The sequence below is a fragment of the Anguilla anguilla genome, chromosome 13 (assembly GCF_013347855.1).
Source record: "Anguilla anguilla isolate fAngAng1 chromosome 13, fAngAng1.pri, whole genome shotgun sequence".
NCBI classification, from domain to species: Eukaryota; Metazoa; Chordata; class Actinopteri; order Anguilliformes; family Anguillidae; genus Anguilla; species Anguilla anguilla.
Window position 1 is genome coordinate 7,025,951 of NC_049213.1, and position 22,359 is coordinate 7,048,309.

Sequence of the window (22,359 nt, forward strand, 5' to 3'; positions counted from 1 at the left end):
AGGGCTCAAAGATTAAAACACCGTAGGGTACGCTGATTACATTGCTTGATCTCTCACTCCAGAACACTGTAGCTGACTGCTGAAGATTAATCCATATGCTGGATTTTAATGGGTGGCCTGACAATAGCACCTTATGTGCTGCTTTAATTACATGCAAATCAGGGGTACGGTCATATAGGCCAATGCTTCCATCTATGACAAGGAGTGAATGGAAACCCCACCTCCCACCTCCGTTCACTATAATACATCACCTAGCAGTGGATCTAGCAGTGATATAATTTTTACTTCACAAGAACAAGATTGTGACTCTAGGATGCATCACCACAAACCAGGTTGATACAGAAGCACATTCCTCCATAGGGAAGAAGGCAGCTTAAGGTTGTTTGCATTTTAACCTGGAAATAAAATCCTAGATCATTTCTGAATAAACTGAGCTCAACTGAAATTGGTCCTACAGACTTGGGATTCGACATGAAATCGCTCAGACGTTGTTGCTCTGAATGCATTTTTTTTCCATTGAAATTTGTTCTTTTTTTAGTTAGCCTTTTAGAACAGGTAGATTAATTCTCAGCTCTAAGATAATGTCTTAAAATTGTCACACCGCCCTTAAACTCTGCACAAAGTTAAACTTTACCTCAGGAGTAAATAAATTCCACATTAAGAGGACTGCGCTCTGTCCCGCTGTAAGAAACAGCCCCTTGCTCTGAGAGACATCAACTGAATATCTATTATTTTATCATTATTAAGAATGAAAATGTCCACACTAGTATGTTATGCATTTCCAGCCTTCCTTTGTTTGTATAGGAACATATTGCTCTATAAATATATAATATATAAACATATATAATATATATAATATATGTTCAGCCTATAAATATTTGGTAATCAGTGCAATGCTAATAAAACGACTTCTGCAAAGCAGTTTACACAGGGGCTGCCGAGAGAGTGTTTTTTCACCTTTTGTGGCTCCTAATGAAATTTTGTGATTTTAATTTTTATTTCCACAGTCTTTTTACAGCCAGTTTTACTGTGCACATTTCCCCCAGTCCAACAAACCAGAAAATTTGAAATTTCTACTGAAGTTTCCACTGATATGGCTAGTGCCCCAATTTCCTTTTTAAACTGCATGGCAATTTGAAAACCACCCAGCAACATGGATGGATAGGTATAATTTTGTCTTTAAAAATTGGTCAGGAAGCGTTTGTTCGGGTCTTTTGAGCCACACACCTTGTCATTTCCTTTACACATTGAAGGCAGTGATGAGTTCAGTGAGCGAAAGATCGTGTTCCCAACCTGGAGGGAAAAATAATCACGCTCTTATTTTAGCTTCAGGGGATGACATCACCTGCTATGTAGTGTAGCGCTCTACCGGCTGTCTCATACATATGTTACCTACACATTAACCATGAGACTACACTAGTTACAAATTAACCATGAGACTACACTAGTTATACATTAACCATGAGACTATGCCAGTTACACATCACCCATGAGACTACACTAGTTACACATTAACCATGAGACTACAGTAGTTACACATCACCCATGAGACTACACTAGTTACGCATTAACCATGAGACTACACTAGTTACACATTAACCATGAGACTACAGTAGTTACACATCACCCATGAGACTACACTAGTTACACATTAACCATGAGACTACACTAGTTACACATTAACCATGAGACTACACTAGTTACACATTAACCATGAGACTACACTAGTTACGCATTAACCATGAGACTACACTAGTTACACATTAACCATGAGACTACAGTAGTTACACATCACCCATGAGACTACACTAGTTACACATCACCCATGAGACTACACTAGTTACACATTAACCATGAGACTACACTAGTTACACATTAACCATGAGACTACACTAGTTACACATTAACCATGAGACTACAGTAGTTACACATTATCCATGAGACTACAGTAGTTACACATTAACCATGAGACTGCACTAGATATACATTAACCATGAGACTACACTAGTTACACATTAACCATGAGACTACACTAGTTACACATTAACCATGAGACTACACTAGTTACACATTAACCATGAGACTACACTAGTTACGCATTAACCATGAGACTACACTAGTTACACATTAACCATGAGACTACAGTAGTTACACATCACCCATGAGACTACACTAGTTACACATCACCCATGAGACTACACTAGTTACACATTAACCATGAGACTACACTAGTTACACATTAACCATGAGACTACACTAGTTACACATTAACCATGAGACTACAGTAGTTACACATTATCCATGAGACTACAGTAGTTACACATTAACCATGAGACTGCACTAGATATACATTAACCATGAGACTACACTAGTTACACATTAACCATGAGACTACACTAGTTACACATTAACCATGAGACTACACTAGTTACACATTAACCATGAGACTACACTAGTTACACATTATCCATGAGACTACAGTAGTTACACATTAACCATGAGACTGCACTAGATATACATTAACCATGTGACTACACTAATTACAGGCTAACCATGAGACTATGCTAGTTACAAGTTAACTATGAGACTACGCTAATAACACACTAACCATGAGACCATGCTAGTCACACATTAACCATGAAACATATCTGAATAATTGCCCTATCTAAATAAGCATATTGAAATCGCCTTATCTCAATAGTATCCACATCTAAATAACGACATCTAAATAATGCTCTGTTCAATCAAAAAGGGATGATGTCTGTTTCAATACTTAATTGGCACATTTCGTCTATACTGATTATTATGATAAATGTCAGCTCATGAACCAAACAGAACCAATGTCTTCATCTACATATGTTCCCAGATAATAGATTGCTTTCCCGTATTAAAAATTCAAAAAACATGCTCCGTTTATTTGTCAAGTGCTGTCAATTCTGAAGGCATAAATGATAAACTGATGCTTGCGTACCAAACGAACGCCAAGTGAATGGGAATGATTAAATGTGGTGTTGAATTATATTCAGTCAATAACACTCTGTTGACATCCTCTTATCGCTACTTCCTGGTAGACGAGGGAACTTTACTTACAAAACGGGAGCCGTTTATCCTCCAGGTCAATAAAGAGCATTTTGTATTATACAGGAATAGATTTAATCGGCGCAGATAATTACATTTAGCTGACTAATTACTAGCTTTCAATATTAATTATCTCTGTACCGCACACAATAAAGACAGAGTTTGTATTGTGCATAAGATACAAAGCAGAATGCTAAACGTGCATTTTTGTGAGACTGATTATGCATCTAACTCAAAGGCTGAACCCCTTCCAAGATGAGATAGCACATCTGAGCATGCATTAATGTTTTACCAGTATGCCAGTAACGTTTCAAAAGCCCAGTGTATTTTGCAGCGCTCAGCAAAATTTGGATTTTGTCCCCCTTCTCCCCCACACACACATGCACACACACACACACACACACAGCCTCTGTCCCAGCTCCCCGTCTGAAGCAGAATCTCTCTCTGGCTTCTACAGTCTCTTTTATTGCAGGGACATGAAAGAACGGTGAAAAACAGTCTTCCCACCTGTCAAACTTTAGACAAACAAAGCCTGAAAGGCTTATTGTGAGGCAGAGGTTTAAGAGATGAGATCCTTTTTTTCTTTTCTTTTATTTATTTATTTTTTGGTTTAACCATACCAGAGCACAGAAAATCAAATCATCCAAAATTGGTTTGGCCACTGTTACTTTTGTTAGAGTGCATATCTTTACATTGCTAAACTGAAACTACAAGTTACTTCTCTTATTGCATATTTATGTGATTTAGCATATATAAGGGATATTCAAACTACCTTTGAGTATGTGGTTCAACAGGAACTAGTCAAATTTCATTAACCATCCAGCAGGGGAAAAAATTTGTCCTACCTCCTGCCAGAAAGAAAATTTTAATTTTATCTTGAAATACTGTGTGGCTAGAAAACTAGCAAACCAACTTAACCAACTTTTTTTTCCATTTTTCTGGTAAATGTAATTTGAAAAACTTTTTAAAAACATAGTAAATATATCTTGTTCAGCATCTCTATGGCCTCAAAACATCAGAGAAATTGCCAAAAGATAAAAACCAATAAAAATAAAAATGGCACATTGTAGTGTGAACCAGACAGATGTTTCCAAATGTACGTTTGCACTGGCGTGAGTTTGAATAAACGGCAATCAACCGAACCAAGCATAATGGAACAAACCTCCACCCAAGGCTCATTATACATTAAATTAAATAATAATATTTAAAAATTAAAAGTACTCCGGTACCCTTTATCTAATGTTACATTTTGTCTAAAGATCTGAAACCATTCAGTGTGAAAAATAAGCTATAATAGAGGAAATCATGAAGGGAGCAAATACTTTTTCATGGCACGATAAAGTTTATCACCACAGGTATATTTAACATGAAGGGTCCCCAGATTACAATCATAGCTATACTTAGCCTGGATGGTAGTTTAGCACCATAGCTGTAGTTAATCTGGATGGCTAATAGCTTATCACCATGGCTATAGTTAATATGAACGGTTTACAGTTTATCACCATAGCTACAGTGAACAGCTCACAGTGGGAGCAAGCTTTACAGTGTGGCATGAACAGACAGGGCAGAGACGCCAAAATGAGATTGTACAGAACTCTGACATTACAATTATAATTCCATACTGCTGTTGATCTGGCTGGCGAATCACCTTGAGCCGCCCACTCTTCTGTGCGCTTGAGAGCGAGGGGGGGGGGGGAGAGAGGGGCCGGGGGGGGAGAGATTACAAGTTCACCATGATGAATAAATTGAGTGTATCCTGTGATGCACCCTGTTCTGTCTGAATGTGGTGGAAACAGACCTGTTAACAAGCAATATACAGGAGAAACTGTTGTGGAATGTTTTCTAGCATTTTCCACTTTATAACAGACCTGGGTCAAATATGTATTTGTTTTGGATTCAAATACTTTTCTTCGCTTTACTGATCTTGTCTGGTGTATTGGGACCAATGAAATACTCTCAAAAAGTACAAACCCTGCCTTCTGGTCATATTGGCAGGCTCAATTACACCAGGCAAGATGAATAGAGCACAGAAAACTATTTGAATCCAAAACAAATACGTATTTGACACAGGTCTGCTTTATAATAATAATTTTAAATGTCAGTACAATGATTTTATATTATGACATTATTAAATATTAATAATAATAATAATAATTATTATTATTATTATTATTTTTATTATTATTTTTATTATTAACAATAATAATAAAATGCAAAATTACACATTTTCATTTCCAATTTATTTTGCATTAATATAATCATAAATATTATTCACTCATTTGCTATTATTATTATTTTAATGTTAAAAACATTGATGTCATTTGGATGTGTTCTGGGATTATTCCAATTAATGACCAGTAGGGGGCATATTCACATGCTTCCTCATACACTAGAAACAAGATTTAATTTTATGGTCAGAAAGTGCAATGCAGTATTTCCTATTTAATGCCCTTTTTTAAGAAAACCACACCCTGAATGCAAATAACTGAAGACACAGCCTGTGTACACTAATATGTTGTCCATAACACAATGTTCACTCTGCATGCGAAACAGTACATGCTCAAATCAAGTAAAAAGATCCCTGGATTATCATGCTAATACATAAATTACCTCCCAGTTCTGAAGGGATCATATATATCCATCAATCCATTATCCATACCCGCTTATTCCTGGTCAGGGTCGCGGGGGGTACTGGAGCCTATCCCAGTATGCATTGGGTGAGAGGCAGGAATACACACCAATCTATGGCGGGGCACACACAATATCCACTCACAATTCACTCACACACTCATATCTATGGGAAATTTATAGTCTGGAATTAGCCTACCTGCATGTGTTTGGACTGCGGGAGGAAACGGGAGTACCCAGAGGAAACCCACACGGACACGAGGAGAACATGCAAACTCCACACAGAAAGGCCCCAGGCCAGGACTCCACTTTCTTGCAGTGAGGCAACAGCGCTGCCCACTGCACCCCCGTGCCACCCTCCGGTCTTGTGTGTGTTGTGTCTAATTAATCTAGTGTGCCCAGTTTGGATTAACTCCAAATACATCTGATGAAACCCCTGGCCTTTTCTGCTGGCAATTTCTGGTTTCCTGAGAATTCCTGGAGAGTTTGGGGTGAATGGCATGCGCATGTGTCTGGTTTCAAGGATGTTATTCAGTTTTAATTCAATTAAAAAAATAATTAGAACTCCGTGTGGGCATTCGTGTTAATTGGAATGGGGGAAAATAACAGTGTGAAAATGATCTTGACACCTATCCTCCATGATGTGTGTTTTTTTTCTTTCTTCTTCACTAAATGATAACCATCAGGGGCTGTTACCAGTGCATGTGGGTGTGCTGTGCATGGAATATTTTTTGGGGATATCAACAACCAAATTGAAAATCTAATTGGAATGATCCCTGGTGTTCTTGAAACATTCCCAGCTAGCTGAGTTTAAGCAGGAAATATTTATTAAATGTGCCGTCAGTCAGTCGGTCTGTGCAGTTTGCCAGCGTAGCGTAGCGTAGCGTAGCGGAGCTTGTCGGCCGACTCCGTCCTTGGTGCAGAGCGCTTTGACGTTCAGAGGCCCTGACAGGAACGTTTCGGGGGGGGGAATTAGCCGGTCCCTCCGCTCGCACCCCGCGCGGCGCGGAACATCGCTCAGCCTTCACCCGACGGGATCCGTTTCCGTTTCGACGAACGGCCGATCGCGGGAGAGCCGCCGGAGTCGATTAACGGGGAAGCGCCCGGTTATTAGGAAAGTCTAATAAAACGCGTAAAAAGTGAAATGATTTCCGAACGGTTCATTACGGTCAATGCGATTCGCGGACATCTGTCAGAATGAGGATCAGCACAGCTGATGGGCGTTCGCCAGCTTTCGGGGGGGGGGGGGGGGGGGTGTTTTGACGGTTTCCATGGCGCCCGGGCTGTTATTTACAGGCCGCCGAACGCCCTCCCCCCGGAGTGCTGACGGAGGAGGGACCGTTGCTGTAGATCACCGCAGCCGCGGCCCACGTCCAATCAATCTTCGGCGAGTTGGGAGGAGATGATCTCAGCCGAATTTCGATCCGTAAAAAAAAGGTGGAACGCGCTGGGGCGCGCTGAAGGTGCGAACGCTCCGGGGGCGTCTTTTTCACGCTTTATTAAACGGCGAATGTGTCTCCCGCTAATGAGGGAAATGCATCTCCACCAAGATCGCGGAACGTTGACAAATTATTGCCTACAGAGCTGTGTGTTAGTATAATGACATTTTGTGATGTGTTTCTTGTTCTCCTTAACCTTTTTTTTTTTTTTTGCATTGCTAAATAAATACTGTATAGTCCAGAATATACACAATAATGCTGTAAAGGCCACAATATGTACTGTATACACACTATATATCTGCCAGCGCGTAGTTCTCTCCATAAAGGTCTATAAAATCATATTATTTACTAACACGGATGTGCGGTAGACCAAAGCTGAGGTCTCTATGGGAGGTTGGAGGTCTGCTCACATCGGCCCGACCGTAAATTTCGCCCCATTGCTTTACGGTCGGCTCATAAAGTACACGGCGGTTAGCAATTATGGCGCTGATTCTGCTGGAGGAAGCGTCGCGGCCACTGAAGGAAGCAGATGATTTTTTTTCCCTGCCGTCACCACCGAGTTACATTTTACCTTTAGAAGGCCCCATTGTTCAGTGCTACAAGGCATGGACGACTTCAATTAGAAAACAGCAAGATTTCATTTTCTCTGCCATATGGACTGCATTTATATAAACGGACTGCATTTATATAGCGCTTTTATCCAAAGCGCTTTACAATTGATGCCTCTCATTCGCCAGAGCAGTTAGGGGTTAGGGGTTAGGTGTCTTGCTCAAGGACACTTCGACATGCCCAGGGCAGGGTTTGAACCGGCAACCCTCCGACTGCCAGACAATGGGTCTTACCTCCTGAGCTATGTCGCCCCATATCTCAGTTGCTTAAACGACTAAATGAATATCCAATTTGGTTACATGCATATGCATGTGCACAGACCCTCATGCACACATGGAGACACATGTGCGTGCACAAACACACACACTCACACACACTATCAGGTGTGTTCATAAGCTGATACTGTTGTTCAAAGTTGGGCAGGTTTCCAAAACATGGCAAAGTAACTGGAATAGCAACAGAAGCTAGTAAACAAGTCTGATGTAATATTTCAATCAATTAACCATAATGTAAGTACATTCACTACTGACAGCTACAATCAAAAGTATATATCGTAATGGCAATTTATTATTATTATTATTTTTTTTGCCTGAAATTTAACTTTATAAAAAGGTTCTTAATTCACAATTGACTTGATGTAATTTGGGACCATGGATTTCACACTGTCAAATGAGTTCTCTGCAGGTAGAAAGGGGAAGATGGATGCCTTTCTTCTGGGTAAATTATTGATCATTAAATTTGAAAAGTCAACAAAGGGCATTTTTGCCAATCCTAATGTAGACTAACATGATTTTACATATGCTATAGCCAACCAGACATTCTAAAATATAGCTATGCATAAATGCTAAAATAGTTTTTATTTCTCACTTAATCCTGACTCTTAGGGCGAATTGTTCTTGTATCATTCATAGTTTGGTAAAAATCACGTCTGGAAGCAGATCTGCGCAGCTTATTATCCACGTTGGCCGCGCTGTGCTCTGAATTTGACGGCGCGAGGAATGTGCGGACGGGGAGCTGCGTTTGTGTCGGCGCTGCGCTCGGTGCTCGCTTCCCTCAGGGCCTGACGTTTGATGCGGCTGAGCACAGCCCCAGGGCTGCAGTATGAAAATGCTGCGCGTTGAAAAGAGTCTCCCCTTTTGATCTCACTAAACAGCTAGATGAGACATCTTTCTCTGTGGGTGAGTCGGTTTGTAAAGTCATTCGATACGATTTTGAGAAATGCCTGTTGCTTCACTGTGTTCGGTTGTTTTGTTTTGTTATTGTCACGGGGCATTTCAAAAGGTAATAGCCCGCTCTCATTTTTCATTCGAGTCATCTTTCTCGTTGTTTTTAAAGTTTATTGTCCTCTTTTATTTAGCCATTACAAAATTACATCCATATTTCTGGGTGAACTTTCACTTTATCAGAGAAAGAAAAATGAGTTATGTTGGTCCAGTGCATGCCAACTGTTTGACCATTACAAAGTTTAAACAGACTACCTCAGTCCTGGAGCCATTTTCACACAGATGTCAGCAGGTCAGGCAGTTCACGACTGGTCTTGTTTGTTGGTTTCGGGCAGAGTGGTGAGTAAGAGAGAGACCTCCTCTGACCTCCCCAGGTCCTCGGGCGAACTCCACCCTTCGCTTTGCGTCCACACCAGGAAGGTTAATCAGCAGACCGGTCGGAATGAACGCTCCGTCGTACGCGTACCCTCAGAATTGGGGAAGTGTCCGAAACGCATCTGATGCAGCGGCGATTTTGCGCCGGCGAAAGTTTGTTTGAAGTTGCCGGGGAGACGCGAGGAGGCAGGATGGGGCCCGAGGCGGACTGAAGCCTCCTATCTCTCTCCTGCAGCTGTGCGGAGCCGGGCTGTAAACACAAAGAGCAGCACCTGTGCGCGCGCGCGCTCCACTCCCACTCGCCGCCATAATGCGGAACATAAATCACTAGCCTTCTGCAGGGGACAAGATTGGGGCGCGCACGCACGCCTTAATTACAGCGCTTGGGTTTGACTCCGCTAGCTTCCGCTAGCTATTCCTGGCCTGGCCTGTTATTTTTAATTGATCGCTAAAGTCCTGCGTGATGTCACTGCGACAGAGATAACGCGGTTTCCCGTGCGTAGGAGACCTACCAAGCTTCGACCGACCAAGATTCGGTACATTTCCCCCTTCCAGTTCTCCAGTTAGGTGTGCTGTTATGCAGAAGTCTGAACTCCACCCCTGGAGACTGCAGTATCTGCAAATTGAGAGTTGCCATCTGTGAAATTTTCTCGGGCTACTTTGAAGACGAAATTGCGGGAGAGAAAAAATCAAAGCCAGGGGGTAGCGGACTTTCGGGCTTCTTTTTAAACGAACCGCGAGTGCAGTCGGGCTAAAGGAATTTACGCGTCTACCCCGGAAAAAGCATATCAGAGGCTCGTAATGCGGGAACCGCGAAAAATGAACCAAAGCTCGAAAGGTGAAAGCTAACGCAAGACCACGGTTCACCTCCCGTCACTCTCTGTGCCCGGAGCGCGGAGCCGCTGTTGGCACGGCGACAGGATCTGCACTTCAGCTCCAGGGTGGGTGATTGACAGCGAAGCCTCAGCGCCCCTGCGCTGACCAAAACGTCAGTCCGACTACGTTTGGTTAGTGTACACGGTGAAGAAATCACTCAAAATCACCTCGTAGCAGAGAGCATGGTGCACTCTATTAAAAATCCTCAATAAGTATGTCATCAAAGAAATGACTGTCAATCACGTTGGATCATTATAGAGAAAAACTAATAATTGCAATAGAGGTGAGTTTAACTTCTAAAAAAATTCTCATTAATAGAGTGTTGTTTGGCAACATTTTACAATACTGGACACAAATAAGCATTTATTAATACTTGAACTTATGAATAAAGCAGTCGGTTCTGCAGCTATACACTAACATATGCAAGCTGTTTGCTAAAGTATGGCAGTTGTCATAGGCTGCCCAACTGATGCCCCTGGACTGATTCCCATTCGATTAAATGACCCAACTTTGCATAAGAGCATGGGTTTCATTTCATAGCGACCCCCCCTGCAACAGGGCAACGGACAGGTACTGCCACTTCTGCTATGAAGGCTCCTAAAACACTATGAGTGGGGCTAGGTGCTCCCGGAAGACCCATTTCGCATACTGGAGGGTGCTCTCCCAGCTACCCGCCATATTTTGCAGTGTCATATGGAAGGCAGCACACCAGAGACTTCAGCCCTCTCGTCAAAGCCACATGAATACCAAAATCTCCATTCACCTCTGAGTCCTCATGTGGGTTAGGGTAGGCCTAGACTACACATAACCATCCTGTTACTTGGAAATTGCGTTGTCTATTTACATTGTCATGATTTGGGCCTATGCAATTAACATAAGGTAATGGCAAGTGTTCACCCCTGTCACCAGCTGGACAAAGAAGTTTTGGTTCATACCTTTTATTTTATACCATATCCCCCGTTTGATTAGGACTACAAGAGACTATTAATTAACCTGTCATGACCTAAGCCTAAAAAGTGGACGTTTTGGGCATGTCTTGGTGTCTTTGACTGTAGTGATATATTGTGCTATCATCAAGTGCCATATGTCTACTGATTCATCCATTAATTAATGGTAGTAATTAACACCATATGTTAAGAGGCAGTCCAAACCATTTTTAATGATTACTCAAATATGACCTCGCTTGGTTGCTCAGATAAGCAGTTTGTTAGTTCTTGATGTGCTAAGCATTAGTCTATGCTTTCATTCATCATGATTTGTGCATCAGTTTAAGTATTAGTAAGTGCTTAGTTGTGCACCAGGACTGTAAAGAGTTACCGATTATTCTATTCAGTAGTGGGGGCCATCATTCAATTACTATGGGCACAAATGGTTATAAAAGACAAGTTATCTTCTCCAGGTCCTCCTATTCTTGTCTTTTGGTGGTGGCCACAGACTAGCAAGGTGAGAGTTTAAATATACAGCCCGCATCTCAACCGAAGACTGCTCAAGGCAACATCTCCAACATCTCCCAGTGCTTCTGTTTGTTTTCTGGTAGTGAGAGACAGCAAAGCTAACACGTTTCTACGTCTCTTCTGTTTACACAGCACTCCAAAAGCCCTCACCTGTGAAAGGAATTTACAATAAAAAGTACCCATGAGCGCCTTTAGTTGTTTTTTCCCCGGGACTGTGAAGGCTTTGCATACGGGCAGGCTAGCAGATGGACATGTTTTCTGATTTGCCAGCCTCATTTACCCTGGAATAAATTGACTGTTCCTGGCTGATAGCCTGAGCGGTTTTATGTAATATTGTCCTCCATAAATGAACTCACTCATCTAAGAATGTGTTTAGGAGCTGCTTGTTGTGAATTATCATGCAACGCGGCGATAAGCAATGCGGACTGAATATTAAAGACCTATTGAAGATTGTAATTGTTGTTTTGCCTCCCTTGGAAAGAAATCCTTTAAATTAGCCTCTCCATGCATCACTGTTTTGCCACCAAGCCTCGTTTCCCAGAAAAACAACAACCACAAAAAAAAAAAAAAAAAAACGACTTGTGAATGTTTTGATAAACACTTTAAAATGGAACAAAAAATAAACGATTGCAAAATAACCTGCCTACTGCATTAGGCCCCTGTTGCAATGCAGATAAAGCTGCGGATTCATTGCTAAACAACCGGCGAGTGAGCGATCCGAGCTCATCATTTCCTCAGTCTGGCACATTAATACTCCAGTGAGCTTAGCCGTGCTTCTCAGCACAGCACCTCCACCGTCTCAAATGTCAGCCTCGGCCTTTTTTAACCAAGGGCACAGACGACGGCGATTCAACCAACAGTTCTTTTTTTATCAGAACAGTAGTGCGTTTCATTGTACGTTATGGTATCTGTACGTTTATACATTATGTGGTTTGCCTTCATAAATCGAAATATCTTGGTTGTGCCAACTTTCTCCTTCATGATATTGTCATGGTGGCCTGTGTGGTTATGGAATCTGACCCAGTCAAGATGTCAACTTCTTCAAGCAACGTCAACATTATTCTCATTGCCTGCTTCCTTGGCCCCTTCGTTCTTACTTAAGTCCCAGATTATGGCCTGAATTTGTCTTTAACTTTACCTACAAAAAAAAGTACTTGTCAGGAAATTTTTTTTTTTTTAATTGTGTTTTAAATTGCATGTTAAAAAAAGATGTCAGCATTCAGCAAGCTATCTTGGGAAACCTATCCTTTTGCCTCTCCAGTATACAATATATGCTTGCTTTACTATTTTACAAAGCTCAAATGTGGTGATCTGATTAAGTAATTTAGGGGATTATTTGCTCCAGTGTTCATATACTGCTCAAAGCACACGATCGGTATGGGCCGGTGTATCGGTTTCTAATATAGTGATAGTGTGGAGAAATGGATTCCTGTACTTTTGTAGGAACGCCATCAATAGATGAAGTTATCTTCCCTGCAGAATCTCATTGTTAATTATGCACTGATATGCCTTAAGCAATGACTAATTTCTGCCCTCCCAACTTCGGCTGATGTGTGTTAAGCATTCAGGCACAAAATGGCTGCCACGCACCACCCAATTCCTACACATTAGTAGTAGTTGTGGTGCTTCCTCCTTTCTCTGCAAAGTGCTTTCTGATCTCGAAAAGCGCTATATAAAAGGAATCGGTTATTATTATTTTAATGATTGTGCCACCCCCCCCTTCCGACGCTTCTCCATATGGACGGCTGGTGGCATGTGGGCTTCGCAGAGCATTGGCTGCTCAATAACTGAAGCCGCTGAAGACGACCGTTTCTGCGGCAGAATCAGATTGCACTGTTTTATTTGCGGGCTTAATTGCCTCTCCAGGGTTGCAGACTCAGCCCCACGGAAGCATATGAAGGGGGTTCTGGGGTGGTGGTTACTTTGTTACAAAAAGAAATGATCTTTCTGCGAGTCCAAATGCATTTCCCCTCGCACTCCTGTCCCTATCTGACCTGCGGCTCGGGGAAATAACCAGGAAGGGTGGCGTTTTATCATCGGTTGGTTGCAGACATGTTCCAGTTCCTTTACTGTTATATTATTTCTGAGGCTGCTGTTCCAGTGTGTGGATGGGCCCTATGGTCTGGTATCTGTTTAGCAACTTAATAAATTCAGGACTTCAGGATGATTCTCAACTTGATTTAAAATATCTTCACTGTCTGGCCATTATATTTGTTAATTATATAAAACGCAACATTGTTGAACTATAACTTTGCAACAATAATTTAAACTACACAAACTAAGAATAGAAGTTAAATGCATTCCGTTTTTCCAAGAACGCATTTGCTGACGGCACTTGTAATGTAGACTGTGATGCATGGGTCGACTCGACGCCCAAAGAACTGATTGCTTTGCCTGCACAGGCGATGGTGGCAGTGTAGCATAGTCGGTAAGGAACTGGGCTTGTAACCAAAAGGTCACAGGTTTGATTCCTGGGTGGGACGCTGCCGTTGTACCCTTGAGCAAGGTACTTAACCTGCATTGCTTCAGTATATATCCAGCTGTATAAATGGATGCAATGTAAATGCTATGTAAAAAGGTGTGTAAGTTGCTGTGGACAAAAGCGTCTGCTAAATGCGTACATAATGCAATGTAAAAACTATGGATGCATTTGTGCTGGGAGACAGGTGATTGTGCAGGTGATATCACCGCCGTTCGACATTCCCTCAGCTTGTCGCTGCAAAATCTGTCACTGTCGACCTTCCCGCTCGACCTCCCCGAGTGAATAAATGTAAAACAACAAAGAATTCCGGGCGAGCTCAAACACGTAGAACCTGCGAGATTGTGATTTTGGCTACAGGCATTCATCAAAAGAACAGCTGAGGAATTGTAAATATACAACTCGTTGTGCAAGTCAGCATGAGGGTTGAAAACATTTTCAATAGTCTGCTGTCAGATTTTAAGGGGGCGGCCATTTTAAGGATTAAAATCCCTTAGGCCAGTGATAAAGTATATTACATCATCGGCATATTCCAGGAAAGGTGGTTTACTGCAGCTGTGCCATTTCCCCTTAAAATGTGGATTTAACAATGCTCACGCCAATCATGGGCGAAGGACACTGGGCTTGGGCACCCTCTGAGAGAGATTAATGGGATAATGCTTGCTTCCTAAATTTGAAATAATGTGTGTCAACATTACATTCATTTAGCACCCTATACTATGTGTATAAATATCTGCTAGTGATTTAAATTTTGTAAACTAGTGGTTTTGCTCATTAATCACTTATTACTTTTATTATGGACGGAGTGTAGCACAGTGGGTAAGGAACTGGGCTTGTAACCGAAAGGTCGCAGGTTCGATTCCTGGGTAAGGACACTGCCGTGGTACCCTTGAGCAAGGTACTTAACCTGCATTGCTTCAGTATATATCCAGCTGTATAAATGGATACAATGTAAAATGCTATGTAAAAAGTAGTTTAAGTTGCTCTGGATAAGAGCGTCTGCTAAATGCCTCTAATGTAAATGTAATGTACTAATTAATTAATTAAGTTCAGCTAGGTTACCAACATCTAATATGGGCCCTAATGAGAGATTATGTGCTTGGGACTAGATGGATTGTACAGTACACACTACACATTGGTCTGTACTTCTACAGGTAGAAGTAGGAAGGTTCACTGGGTATGTGCATCTTGACATTTCATTGCAGTATATAAAAAAATATATGTATATGTATACAACAAGCACAGTGCAATTCAGTGACAAGGTACTACAGTTCAAGATAAACTGAACAGATAAAAAAGCCATACATGTATGCTTTACAAGTCATATGATCTATAGAAAACCCACAAGGCAATATGTTGATCATGAAAAGCAAGTAGACAACTGTATACCCATTTTTTATTTTCCTCCTGTCTCTCTTACATTCTAGTGTTGTGTGACTGTTTCTCCTGGCTTCTTGTTCAAGACAGCTAAGCATATGTTTACCCATCATTCTGTAATATGTGGAATTAATGCCACACAATGATTTTTCATTCCCTATTTCCCATTATAACCACCCCCACACACACAATTATATGGTGTTTCATACCTTTTACAAAATAAGTAATGACAGCAATCATTCCAAATATAATTTCGAACTCTACTTCGAAGCTATCAAGAGGTGTAGCCACTGCCTCCATTTTTTCATATTTTTTATACTGAATATATAGATTTCTTATATGTTATATTTCTGTTATATTCTCAGGAAATATATCGTTGCTACCTTGAAGGAACAGCTGACTCTGAAAGTAATTTTTACAGGAAGGTACTTTTCAAAAGCTGCTTAGCAACAGTCAAAATCTTCCCTTTTGCATTCAGCTACCTCCTGTGCTAATTAGATGCATAAGGCACTGTCTGCTTCACATAACAAGATATGTCTCTCATTACAAACAATCGTTGTTCATTATCTGGCATTCTTGTGACTATTAATGTGCTTAATTGTTTTACACGTGTACTGGTGATGAAGGTGTTTCATACTAAGTGCTGCAAGCATAACTGATGGCTCTCAACACGACTCCATAAAGCAGTTGCTGTGCTCATGGTCCAGACTACGCATTAACACAGAAATATCTGTCCATATTGTCCGCATGTGCTTGGTGGGGGGGGGGAGATGAAATTAAAAATAAAGCATCATGTCATTTGAGCTAAAAGCTGCCATAATGAACTGTGGCATATGGTGCTAGATCTGAAGATCGCTCATTCTGCATGCATGCACACACACATACACACACACACACACACGCACAAACGCAGACACACACAAATGAATTGCGCTCTAATTGAGCTGCCTTGATTTGCTTTGGCTGTTTGATATTGACAGTAGTGTGTGCCCAAACGCTGTGTTAAGCAAGCTGTGCCTTCATCTGCTGGTGCCCTTGTGTCTAATGCTATCCTATCAGCCGGCTTCCAAACTAAAAATAAGGGGAAAAGAATAAGAGGACAGAACTGAAAAGGCTAATAATAGGAAAGGCTGCACTCAATGTAAAAAAGTACTGATGTTACTATGCTGATGTTAATGCTTAGTGAGTGAGTGATTGAGTGATTATGTGAGCGAATGAGTGATCAATTATGTGAGTGAGTGAATGATTATGTGAGTGAGTGCGTAAGTGAGTGATCATGCCAGTGAGTGAGCTGTGTAGGGGGCATGGCCACCCTGTAGAATGAAAGCATATGGTTTCCTGACTGGAATAGTGCATTCATCCCAAGTGTTTCATTTTGTGCCCGTTACTCAGTAAGCTCAGTATGTGCTGCTGACGGAAACTTTTCAAACACTTCAAAACCTGCTGAACCTCACTTTTCTTTGCTTAGAAGTCACACTTTGCAGTAAACCTTTGTCTATCATTACCCCCCACTGCCCAAAAACTATGCCACACTATTCCACTGCCTAACTGCCCAAACACTACTCCACACTGCCAAAACACTACTCCACACATCCCAAACACTATTGCAGACAGGCCCAGCACTACTCCACACTGCCCAATACTACTCTACACAACACAAACACTGCTCCACACTGCCTGAGTATTACTCCACTCTGTCCAAACACTATTGCACACTATCCAACACTACCACATCACTACTACACATTGCCTAATCACTACTCCACACTGTTTAAACACTACTCCACACTATACCACCACAACTCCACACTGCCACATCACTATTCCACACTGCAGCAACACTACTCCACATTGCGCCATCACTACTCTACACTGTCCAACACTACTCCACACAGACCAGTCACTACTCCACACTGTCCAACACAACCCCACACTTCCCAACACTACTGCACACTGCCCAACACTACTGCAAACTGCCTAACCACTACTCCACACTGTCCAAACACTACTCCACACAGACCAGTCACTACTCCACACTGGCCCAACACTACTCTGCCCTGTCATCATAGTCTAACTGATTTATGAGCTTTTTGCTTTTTTTTAAACGTGTGGTAGGAGTTTAATGAAACTGTTAATTGTAAATATCATTGTGCACTGTTTTAGGATTCGATGATGGAAGATCATGTAAAGTAGCCCATGTCTTTCTATCTGCAGTTTATTTGTACTTTGTTGAAATTAGTCGTATTTCAGATAATTAGTGCCCCGCTTACCGAGCCCACATATAAATCTAATGTATTTAAGTCAGTTGCAGGTCTGTGTGTTCCCCAGTGGTGCTGGCAGCTTGCGCTTCTGGTTCTGGTAATAGCAGTATTTGTGCTGCATGCTGGTCTTACAGCCTCTGTGCTGATAAGCAGAGATAATTATTTGCTTCACCCTCCCACAGTTTGCTGATTTGTGGCCTGGTCTCATGTCAGGAGAAATGAGATGGGGAGATGTGGCTGGGAGATGTTTGGGTTTTTTTTTTTTTTTTTAGCGGTAATTAGTTTAAAATGGGAAAAGGTTCTCTCTGACACACTGAGGGTCAGGGACGAGCAGGAAGGCCTATTTGTACACACAGCGCCGCTGAGGAACTCTCCTTTGATTCATTGTTCTTGATTTTATCAGGTAAGTGAAGGCTGGCTTCCTATTACACACTTTACCAGTGGGTTCATCCGGAAATAAACCTCCCTGTGTGAGTGTGTGTGTGTGTGTGTGTTAGCATTTCACATACAAAACATTTAACCATATCCTTAGAAATATTTTTAATTATTTTTTATTTCTTAATAATTGTGACATATTATTATTATTCAAATATTATTTATTTATTTATTTTTATTATTAACATAATAATAATAATAATAAATGCTCAGGCATTAAAGCGTAAAAAAATCCACAGAATTACCATAAAGTAAACAAAGCTATTTAGCATATAACTATAATTTATAATAGCATGAATTTCAAAGAATCTGCATAAAGCAAGTAAATTCACAGCCACAGTGCAAGTGGTATTAGTAGCAGGAAAATGAACTAAAGAAAGCCCATAAAGCTCCTTAAACTGGATGGGAAACAGAGATCACAGTCATCATCAGGGCCCTGTGGCTGACGGTCCTTCAATTCAATTCATTTCAACTTTATTTATCCCACAGCAATTTAAACATCACACTGATGCAAGAAAACAAGAACACAGCGAGACAACATTCAATACTGGCAGACACATACAGTGCATCAGCACAGATGACATCTAACATGGCGTCGAACATGGCATATCTTGTCGCTGTTGTCCACTCTACACTGCTCTGTCAGCAACAAGATTTGGCGGGACAATCCATTATTAATTTTTCATTACATTGTTTCCAGCACGCATATCCTTCAGTCTGAATATGAGCCTCATTTTGAGTCTCCTTTTAAAATAATTATTCTGTCGCTGGTGGGTAATGTCTTTGTTCTCATTGATTAATTTCCAAGAAGATCTGTCAGCCTGTGCAGAAGTTTAATTGGCAGTCAGTTAATTTTTTTCTGGACTCTGTTGCTTGATTTATTTTTACTGGTACACAGTCAACCACGCACGACTTCACTCATAACTGCGAATCACGCCTGGAAGAGAAGTGAATGCACCTGTTATGCACCTGTCATGCTCATCGCATCAGAAGAACTGAATCGAGTCCTTTCAATTCAGCTACATGGAGTTAGTGGAACGCCTCATCTTGCAGTCAGGTCATCACGAGTTGGTGTTGACTGAAAAACTACTTTAATTTCCGTCAAACCACTGGTGTTTCCAGAAAATATGATGCGTCTACACAAACACACACACACATGCACACACACACACACACACACACAAACACCATGTACAAATGATCACATTTGGCTTTGTGTACGTTTACCATGAAATACTGTTCAAAACATATTGCAAAAAATTACTCATATAACTTCAGGTATATATATATATATATATAAACAAATAATAATATCTTAAATGTTAATTTTCATATAATATCAAAACATCGTTTTCATTAACAATTAATTTTTCAATTATATAATCCTTAATATTATTCAGTAATTTACTAAAATTATTATACAGTTTATGTTGGATCTCAAAAAAACATTGACATCACTTGGATGTCTTCTGGGATTATTCCAACTCATGACCAGTAGGGGGCATATATTCACGTACTTCCTTGTAAGCTGGAAACAAGACTTAACTTCAAGGTCGGAAAGTACATAGCACAGGGAGAAGCTCATGCCCCCTTTTCCAATAAAACCACACCCTGAAAGCAAATACGCGAAGATACCAGATTTGACTTGGGCCTGCGTTTATCAAGGGCCCCAGAATTACTCTTGGGAGTAATACTAAGCCCTGCTAAAGCCCTCCTCGGGAGCAGGAGTAAGCACATTCCCTGCTTCGGGCAGGCAGCGTGAGTAACTTATGGAGCCCCTTGCTCCTACTCGCAGTGGCTAAGTCCATTTCCTATAAGTACGCCGAAGGGCATTTTTTCTCCCTCGTCAATCTCTTCATAATAACTTTTTGTTCTTCTCGCAAGAGGCGGGCACCATTTCGGCTCCGAGCCGGCAAAGAGAGCGCACGGGGGACAGCCGAGTGCAGATGGAGACGGGAGTTACTGTGAGGTCTGAAGATCTAATAAACAGATTTTATTCTCCGGCATAAAAGCACGACCAAATGCGTCCGTCGCTTGTATAGAGCTTTCGAGCACCCGAGCCCGGTTTTCTTCTTCGAGGCATTGGATGAATACAGGCCCGGATTTGAAAAAAAAAAAAGCGGTTAAAAACCGTGGTCAGTTAGAGCTTGGAACGTTCCTGCGTTTTACGTGTTATTGAAAGACGACCAGCACTCAGCACTGCAGGACGAAGCCCTCCGGTATACGATTTGAAATTCTTATTTTCTTCTAGGTTCAGTTCTCGCTCCAGTGCTATGGAATCCATAAGCAGATGTGCGATCACCTATATAATGATAGCGGAGGGCTTTTTAAAAATCAATTTCTCCCGGCACACTTTTCTCCATTTAAACAAGGCAAAGAGAAACGATTGAAGGTGAAAATTTAAACTCTCCGGTTGTTTGCTCCGGTACGAGCGCCCTCTGAGGATCCCGTTCAGATGGGATAAGCTGCCACATCCGTGAAAAAAATTACACTGGCAGGAAAAGCCGCTCCCCTAAAAAGTGTCAAACACGCCGAATCGCTGCAAGCAGGCGTCAGTGGGAAGAGATGAAGGGGAAAGAAAGGGAGGGGATGATTTCGGCGCTCCGTAACGCCTTCCTTTCGCGTTTACACCGTCACGGTTTCTCATCCTGTTTCACACCTCCGCGGCGCGCCTTCAGAGCGGTTTCGGCTGAGGGGGGGCGCGCTAAACGGGCGGGTCTTTGGGACGTACGGGCGGACGGGGAGGGACCGACGGACTCCCAGGAAAGAACGCCGCGACACGCTCGGCTCCTTCCTGAAAATCAGGGATCGTGTCAGAGACGCTGGTCACCAATCACAGGGATTTCACATTCGACAATGCCTTTCCCTTGGAAAGGAAATTGCAGTAGAAACACAGGAAGTACTATGGGGCTGGGAATTTTTTTTTTTTTAAATGTAAGCCAAAAAATAAAAATATAAAAGTTCTGTTTTGTAATATGTTACATTACCACAATACTCAAGTACCTAAAGTTGCTCCCAGTTAGTATTGGTTTGATATTTTTTTGGTTTTTAAAGGAACACATGGGATGATATCTGAATATATACACAATATACTTATACCATACCAACTAAACAACCTGTTTACAATCTTTTAAATATCCTTGTTTTATTTAGTTTTTATTGTTCACTTTCTGTAAAGCTCTTTGTATCACAGTAGAAAAGCCCAGAAATGAACAGTAATTAAGGGGTGTAACAAGAAGGTGCTGAGTCTTCAGATCTTACAAAACAGTCTTTTCAAAAAAATTTTAAAGAGCTTACAGTGTTTATATTTAAACAATGTCAAAGATAATTTTTGGAGGTGGAGCACACCAGTACGATTAGTACAGCAATGATATTCAGCGCTCTGAATAACAGCTAATTGGCTCACAGGTTTTATTCTGAAAAGGTCTAGTTTTGTAATGTCAATGATAATGATGAGATTTTATCAAACGTCTAATTTCACTTTTCATTCAGATATGCATAGAAAAAATAAGACATTTCAAATTTAGTACATACTCTAAGTGACAACAGTTTCTACAGCCTGCTTTGAGTATTCTCAGTTAACCTCTTCAGGATTCTGCTTCTCCACCAGCTTCTCATCTCAAATGTGTCTTATAGTGTAACTTTACTAAGGTGAGCGTACGTGCTGGGGGCCCTTTACCTTTAGGGCTCCATGGAAATAAAGGTACTGAGACTCACAAGCTGGACCAGAACATAAAGAAAACTTACTGCAACATTGGAACAATCGCACACACCGTGACCCAGAGTGGAAAAATGCTGTGTTGACCATAGCTGGATACTCTAGAGACAGTGCAGGGGATACACTAGGCACAGTTATGGATACTCTAGACACAGTGCTGGATACTCTAGACACAGTTCTGGATACACTAGACACTGTGCTGGATACACTAGACACTGTGCTGGATACTCTAGACACAGAACTGGATACTCTAGACACTGTGCTGGATGTTTTCCCCTAGGATGCTAAAAATTTTAAAAATGCATCCTCTCGGCATGATAACTGTAACGTTCTACTGTCAGGTTGCACCAACTCGGCCTTGCAACGTGTACAGAATGCAGCTGCTAAGGTCCTTACTACAACTAAGA